The sequence below is a fragment of the Haliotis rubra genome, unplaced genomic scaffold (genome assembly GCF_003918875.1).
Source record: "Haliotis rubra isolate DU_JTF1 unplaced genomic scaffold, ASM391887v1 Scf95, whole genome shotgun sequence".
NCBI classification, from domain to species: Eukaryota; Metazoa; Mollusca; class Gastropoda; order Lepetellida; family Haliotidae; genus Haliotis; species Haliotis rubra.
Genome location: NW_025767690.1, coordinates 2,107,865 through 2,116,627, shown reverse-complemented (window position 1 = coordinate 2,116,627; position 8,763 = coordinate 2,107,865).

The window sequence follows — 8,763 nt, the reverse complement described above, 5'->3', positions numbered from 1 at the left end:
ATTAGTGGGGATTACACGACAAACAAATATGCCTAACAGCTTACTTGTGGTACATACAATAACCGAAGTAGGCCAGGTAAAGCAGCAAAAGCAGACCCTTGACACCAGCAGCCACTTTACCCTTGTGATGTTCATAGAATCTGCTGACTGAATTCTGAAGACGCGTGATCCAAGAGCTACAGCAGTTGTCATCAAGGTCCGTTGTGTCAACTGTGTCCATTTTGATCCCAACATCCTTCACTGCTACAAGTCCATTGTCCGCATCCTTGGGGTCCATCTTGTTTCAAAGTGAGTATCTATGTGGAAATAGTCACTGAGTTTGGATTAATAGGATCCGTAAGTAGGTCACGGTACTTCGCGAAACCTTAGTACTTCCGGTGACAAACAATGTTTCATTCCTTTCGAATGGTCTCATGCTTGTCAGTAGACAGTAAGGAACCGATAATCCATTCAGGAATAACACATTTCAGATCTAACCATCTCCAAACTAGCCAACTATTAACAGCTGTGACAGCCAAGCATGGTTGTACACTTGGTTCGGTCTAGTAAAGTCATATCTGCCGATAGTGCAATTTGGAACCAGAACTGGTTCTTGAATATACGCTTGTCACCGGAAATGTGGTACCGGAAGTAAGCTGGGCCCCGTCTCGCATATCGCAAGTTGGCGCGCGCAAAGGGAGCCGGAAACCAGCTTAATACCGGAAGTAACGCCTCGCGAGACTTACAGTTGCTATGAACAATAATGCACATACACAAAATAGATCAGACAGATGCAAATACAAATCAATGCAAATAAACAATTTCCACATGTTTTAAAATTTCTGAGTTGTCCATCGTATGATTCACGGCAGGTTATATGCATGTGATTACAAATCAGTGTCAAACAGAGGCAATAGCGTTAACTGAGCAAATACTAAACATCAGAAACATAGAAAGGGTAAAAATAGGGAATCAGTCTTCAATCAAACAACAGACATAAGTTTGGTAACTGATGTCTCATCTTTCTAAAGGCCTCCACATTTCTTTTTGAAGATTTTACTGAAGCCTTGAATGTTCGACACAACTGAGAAAGGCTTTACATCTTCCTTAAAAGTGTCAACGCGAACAGGTCGTCAGGGGAACTAGCTCCGAATAAAGACGAAGAACTAGGAAGAGTCCAAATCTTTTAGTTGGTTATACAATAAACACATACACAGGGCATCAGTGAACGGAGTTCCAGGTTGAGATATAAATGAGAGGATAGATAATGAAGGTTATAAATGTCACAACAAACAACAGGGATTAATTAAACTGACATTGGCACCCATTGGCTGACATGTATTGAAAATGAGGTTTTCAATTGGAAATTTACGCCATATGAATAATGTCAATTAAGTTATACATATCTTGTTGTGTAGTTGTGAAATAGTCACAAAAGTGACTTGTGGAATAATGGCTATTGCCGTACTGTCTTAATGAAAGTTTGAAAGGACTGTGACTGTGAATGTCTACGAATAGATCTAAATATAAAACAAATGAGGCTGTCTCGCTGTGGTCAGCATTTCATAGTAAACTCTGGATGACATTTGCTGTCATTTCTGATAATTGTCGACCCGTGAAGATCCGGGGTAGAATAGGTCTTCAGCAACCCATGTTTGCCACAAAAGGCGACTATGCGTGTCGTAAGAGGCGACTAAAGGGATCTGGTGGTCAGGCTCGCTGACTTGGTTGACACATGTCATCGGTTCCCAACTGCGCAGGCCGATGTTCATGCTGGATCGTCTGGTCCAGACTATTTTACAGACCGCCGCCATATAGCTGGAATATTGCTGAGTGCGGCGTAAAACTAAACTCACTCACTCACTCTGATAATTGTCCTGAATAAATGACACAATCCTGAACCCTGCATAATTCTCCTAAAAATAGATATGTAACATTCTGTGCACACCACGTTTTTGCAAATGCCTTACAGGGAATGACGTTTGTCCTTGAGTTTGTCGTTGTGGTGACAATTCCAGCAAATGCTTTGAATGTTTAATATCTACATTGTATTGATTCCACTTGTCTCAGATACTTACTGATAGACATAAGGATTGTGGCTATACATATTGAACCTAGCAATACCTTTCTCGTGCAATGATTGTTGTGAGATGAAGAAGGCACGATCTGTATTTTGACATTCTGACGTTCAAAGGCATAAAAGATGACAAGCGACTAGGAAGCAGGTACTGGGAACGGTAATCATCGTGCATGAAGTTATGGGGCAATTGGCTAGCTGTGACTGGAAATAAGGTTTTTCTGAAAAGTATGAATGGGAAGGGAGTCCAAGCGTCATGGACGAATCTCACAACTCCCATGTGCTATATATCGCCAGCAACCATTCCCGCATTCAACCCATAGGCTATGAGCCTACAGTGACTGCAAGAATAAAACGCTGTCGTAGAGTGAAACAGAAAATAAACCCAGTTAACCATGCATTAGAGATAGGCTGTGCTCTCCTGTTCGTTTTAAATGCTTAGGTTATGGGCGTACCGAGAGTGCCGATATACAAAAGTGGCAAATGCAAAAACGTTCTATTTTTGTATAAATACAGGTTTGAGGAGAAGAGTGATTTGATCTTGTACTTGCAAGATAGTTGCTTTGCATTTAGAATTATTTATCCAACACACGACGTCGTATGAAAATGATTTAAGGGCATGGTCGACACATCAGATGGTTGTCAAAAAGATAGTGTTTAACATTGTTCTGCAAATTGTCTTGCTTTTGTAAACGTTTTCATTTAAGGCTGATATTTAAGTGATTGTTTAGAGTTACCACACTTTCATTGATGCTTTAAAGCATGATATTTCGAAATAAATTTACAGTTGAACACAAGCGTGGAGGTGAAGTGAGACATTCACTGCTGCTGTGACCCTGGAATTGCCAGTGTTCACTGATTGTCTCCTATTTGATGTCCATTGTGGAGAATATATGTATTAAAAGTAATAGGGGTGGGTATTGCAGAGAATTTTCATATTGCGATATATTGCAAGAAGTATTTTTAAACAAAAAGCTACTTATAATCGAGTTAATGCTTGATTTATAAAGCATGAACACAAAAAATCACTATGCTTGATTAAGCTTTATTAGAAACTTTTAATCATGACAAAATATAAATGTAAATAATATTTGGCACAAATGAAACAAGGAAATATCCGAAGATTTCCGAGAGTTACGAAGTTTTCTGAATGCAAGTTAAAATACCGGTTTTCGATCAGCGTATCGCAATACGTATCGTTTTCATGTCTGAACCGGTAAATACCGGTAAACCGGTTATATTGCGCAGCCCTAAAAAGTAACAACATGAATTTTCTGTCTTTAGATGTTTATAAAGAAGATATGAAGAGTGAAGTGTCAATAAACCAGACAAGTAATTATGGAATTTTAAAGTAAAATGTAAAACTCACCTGTACACTTTTAGTAATGATAGATTACAACAAGAAACAGCAGGAGTTTGGCATGGACGAGCAGTTAGCCGGTCAGTGTTCCCGTGGGCAGTATTCCCCGGCGATGTACACAGTATTTTTGTCTGTTAACAATGATAAGGCAGTCTCGACACTACAATCTCAACCTACATTTTATGGAAGTTAACCAATAGGGTTCGATGATCTTAATCTATCTCTAGCTCACCCTTTCATCTCAGCAGAATGCCGTCTTGCAATTTCCTGTTGCTAAGCGAGTCAAGGTCAGTACAAGCTGTACGTGCCCGCGTGGTATCATCTGTGAAACATTGTCTGTATATGTAATGTAGTATAGGAATCATACTCATGTAGGACATGAAGTGTAGGTTACTTGACCCCCTTAAGATAAGGTGTATGATGAGTGCAGATACTATGTCATATATCTTAATAAAAACAGATCAATAGAGATCAAATCTTTGAACGGCATTTAGAAGTGGAATGCATAAGAAAGGCAAGATTTATGGATGTCAACTTCTATATTGTGAATGACGCGACGTTTCGGAGCGTATGCTTGCTCCTTCATCAGGTGAATGGTTGGGAGTATGAGTGGAGGGTATATATGCATACATGAGGCACTACAAAGAAAACATGTTTATTAATGATGAGGAATGAATATGTAATACAAACATGAGGCCAGTGGTTCACTAAAACAACATGGTAATAGATGTGAGGGATATAATACAAACATGAAGAGGCCAGTGATACACTAAAACAACATGGTAATTGTATAAACAGAGGAAGGGAGGTCAGTATGCTAAGCCACGCCATCGGCGACATTGGCTACAGCCAGAAGCCGACGTAAAACTTATAATCATCATCATCAAGTATGCAAAGCAAATAAGAGGCCAGTAGGTTGATGAGGTGGCGATAGGCATAGGTGAAGGACATAGGATGGGAAGTGTGTGTAAGTGGCTTGCTTGTCTTCAAAAGATATGACATACATGTACCAAAGAGTTCATTCCGCAGACTTCAACATTCACGAAAGGGCTATTCTTCACTGCTTACAATTATTTAAGAATATTCACAAAAACCAGCACCTCCATGGTATCACATTCTGAAATTTAAGCGTCTGGAATTGTTTTGAGAAGAATATAAATGACAAGTTTCAGCATGTAGTAACTAAAATGTTTTCTAAATAAGACAATTAGGATATACATGACCCGGAAATGTCAATATTTTAGAAACACGAGTAAAATGTTTCAAATGTAATATTGCTGTTTATGCTTTCTATCCATCCCATCGGTTTCCATACTGATGACCTCAGTATTTTCTGCGAAGGCCCTTGTCACCAAGCGATGTCACCGGTAGGTTTTATTGGTCAGCTGTTGGGTATCAGATTACAGGCAGTTTGACGCAGTACCCGTAGCTCTTAGCGGAAGTGCTGAATTCTACCGTACTATCATTCTCTTCCCACAGAGGTTACTCCTGTCATATCTTCCTACGTAACCTCTGTTCTAATACGGCCATATTTCCCGGTTCTCGTAAAATCCCCTAGCGGCAAAAGATCGCAACACGAATTATCTCCCTTCTTTCTATCCAATCAGAACACGTGTTACATCGACTTAGATTCAACTTAACTAACTCAAGCAAATGTGGGGCCACAAATATCCCCCCATCTGCCGGGGACTTGTGTTGATGTTACAAACAAGACGTTTAATGGCTAGCTTGTCCGTTGTCAACGAGGGCGTTGGAGACGCCACTGATCCGCCATAACATGACTGAGTTCTGTCTAGAAGAAACGTTTGCGCATCGCGCAGGGGAAGAAGTTTAGTTTTCTCGAAGCATACGGAAATTACCGAGGCCTTGCGAATGATCACTTTTGAAACAACGTCGCTGATTGCACAACTAAATCTGATTGTCTCCAATCACGAGTCTTGAACGCTCACACCATGAAAGTGCCGTATTAGAACAGAGGTTACGTAGGAAGATATGACAGGAGTAACCTCTGTGGAAAGAGAATGCCGTACTATGCATGCAAAGTGTTTAAATTTCTTGATCCAATTTGCATATCAATGCACGCACGATTCCGCAACTTGCTCACAGCACGTGTTTAATGTAACACGTCGCAACGACTGCAAGCGTTACGTGCACATCTCATTAAAAAACGTCATGTGCGACAATGTATAGAAAATGGACATAACTTTGGCAGTCAAATATAACCAACAAATACACAAACTAATACCAAACTGAAACTGAATAACCCATAACTTCTCTCTGTAGAAGGGCTGCATTGTAGCTGGAATATTGCTGAGTGCGGTGTAAAAGTAAACTCTCTCACTTTCTGTATAAGACAACCCATTAGTGTATTGCCCAAAATACACAGTTACAAGATAATCCATTCCCCTTATATTTAGGAGACGTGTGTTAATCACCCGTTTGTTTTCAATGCCTATATTATTTCATGAACATGAGTGCTGTGATTAAGAAAAAAATAGAAGAAAATACCTTAGACCATTTTCTACAAATAGACGTTAGAGAAAGTGTTTCCTCTTGCTTATACTTGCAAGATAGTGTCCATGCATCTTGAAATATGCATCCTAAACATGGTACCTCAAAGGTTTTCAGGAGAATTTTGGCGCATACAATTGTTGTCAGAGATTTAGGTTATCGGTAAATTGTCGTATCTATTAATCGTTTTGCAACAAGTAGTATTCAATGATTAAGAGGAACAAGCTAGCCATGAGATAACGGTGTTAGCATCTACACCGAAACGACGCATCCATTGCAATAAAGAAGTTGTTAATTCATAAAGCTTGTTCTTCTTCATCAATTTCACTTCACGAAAAATTTCAAATGACTGTTTAGAATTTCCGAAGTTTCCGTTCCGATGTTTAGAAAAAAATCGTTTTGAACGTTAAGATAAGGACACTATACACATGTGTACACAGGAGTGTGTGTGTGTGTGTGTGTGTGTGTGTGTGTGTGTGTGTGTGTGTGTGTGTGTGTGTGTGTGTGTGTGTGTGTGTGTGTGTGTGTGTGTGTGTGTGTGTGTGTGTGTGTGTGTGTGTGTGTGTGTGTGTGTGTGTGTGTGTGTGTGTGTGTGCGTTGTGGGGTGGGGTGGGGGGAATTGAAACAGTGGGATTACAGTACTGCTTGGTGTCCACTGATTATCTCCTTTTTTATCCTCCGGAACGCGTTTTGCGGGGGGTATTAAAATGCGCTCCGTCCGTCCGTGCGTGCATCCGTGCGTCGGTGCATATTCGTCTTTTCCGGAGCAGAACTTCAAAACCGTTCAATACTTCTTCACCAAACATGGCACATAGATTGGTCTGGTGGTTAACTGGTGCCTTTTGGCAGTTTCGTATTTCTGAATAAAATATATAATATATCATTACAAGTTTGGCTTCGACTGAATTTTGTGGCAGTGTTCCTTTCTGGAGCAGAACTTTCAACACTTTCAATACTCTCTTTCCATTTTGTCATATACACACCAAAACATTTGACATAATCATAACTAGTAGACATATTCGCCATATTTTGCCATTGCGGGGGATATTGATGACTTTGTCTTCATGTTAAGGTTTCTTTTAAAAAATGCATTTATACTGAGGCAAACAGGGGATATTTTTTAGAAGACAATTAACAAGAAGCAAGAGTAGATGTATGCCAGTAATCAGGCGGTTGTGTTACCCCCAGACGGTTTTCCCATCGATGTACAAACTGTTTTTGCCAGTTACCAATGATAAAGCAACTTTAGGCACTCTAATCTCAACCTCTATATTAGCATAGCGACTTCTTATGATGACCTACATGGGGTAAGTGTATGTGCTTGGTCAGCCGTTCATCTGAGTGAAATATCACCTTGTCGCAGTTTTCTGTTTCCCAGCTAGAGACGTCGTATAAGGAGGTCATAGCAAGATGTGGGTCGTATTATCTCGCAAACCCAGTCTGTGAGTAATAGATTATTAACGACTGATATTTACCTGAGGAAGGCAAGTATATGTACAGGTTGTGAAGTCATTCAAACCAAGCCCCTTTGTTGCCCATGAATCAGCCAAACAAACCTCTACTTGTCAAGATACCAAGTCATGGATGACTCAGAACAAACTTCACCTCAACGATGAGAAGACTGAGTCGGTGCTGATAGGCCCTGCTAGTAGGCGCAGAAAATGTCACCTTGATACCATCCAAATTGGAGAGGCGTTAGTTATAGACTCAAACCTTGACTTGAACAAACAAGTTAGCCAGTTGTCTCGATCTTGTCACCCACAGCTAAGAAACATTAGGAAAATTAGAGCATGTCTGACCAAGGATGCTACAAAAACACTGACCCTTTCATTAATAATTTCAAGGATAGATTATTGCAACAGCCTCCTAGCCGGTTCTCAAAAAACTGTCATCAGAAGATTACAATCCATCCAGAACAAAGCAGCCAGACTTGTTTCACTCTTCCCAAAATCAGACCATATCACCCCGATCCTCAAAGGGCTTCATTGGCCTCCTGTTCAACAGAGAGTCATTTTCAAACTTCTGTCTAGCTTTTCAGTGTCATTCTCATATTGCTCCATCCTATCTCTGTGACCTCCTCCAGCCCTAAATTCCATCCAGATCGCTCCGCTCAGAATCTCAACAGCTATTCATTGTGCCTGAAGTCAAACTGTGCAGTTATGGACAACGGGCGTTTTCCCATTCAACAGCTTACAAAAAAAAGTGGAACATTCTCCCTCAAGAACTACGAACTTCTCCAACCTATTCTTCCTTCCGAACATCTCTCAAGACTCACCTGTTCCGTCAAGCATTCAATTGCCTGAACACTCCTTTTCCTTCTTAGCGCTTTGAGCAAGATATTCATCCTGGAATGGCGCTATGTAAGTGGACTATTATATACGCTTCCTAGTCGTAGACGAATGTGTGGCGACTTCACTACAATACAATCTTCTGCGTTACCCAGAGTGTCATAAGGGCTGTGTTCCTTGCAGCAAATCCGTGTACCATCCCAACGCCAGTAAAGAGAGTCATACAAATTTGTACTGCGGATGCAAGCGTGGCATTTGGTAAGCGATGACGGCATTTTGGCTTTCCATCACATTTTGTGTCAAAACGACAGAATATCCAATATATGTATCTTCACTGAATTTACCGCCCCCTAACCCGTCACTGTCCTTGACGCTCTCTATACCTCTACATAATCTGGGTGGTACCGTGGATGGACGGACCTCTGAGTCGAACCTTCAAACATGGCGAAGACGGTAATAAACAAGAGTGAGTGAGTTTAGCAATGTTCCAGCAATATCACGGCGGGGGACATTAGAAGCGGTCTTCACACATTGTACCCATGTAGGGA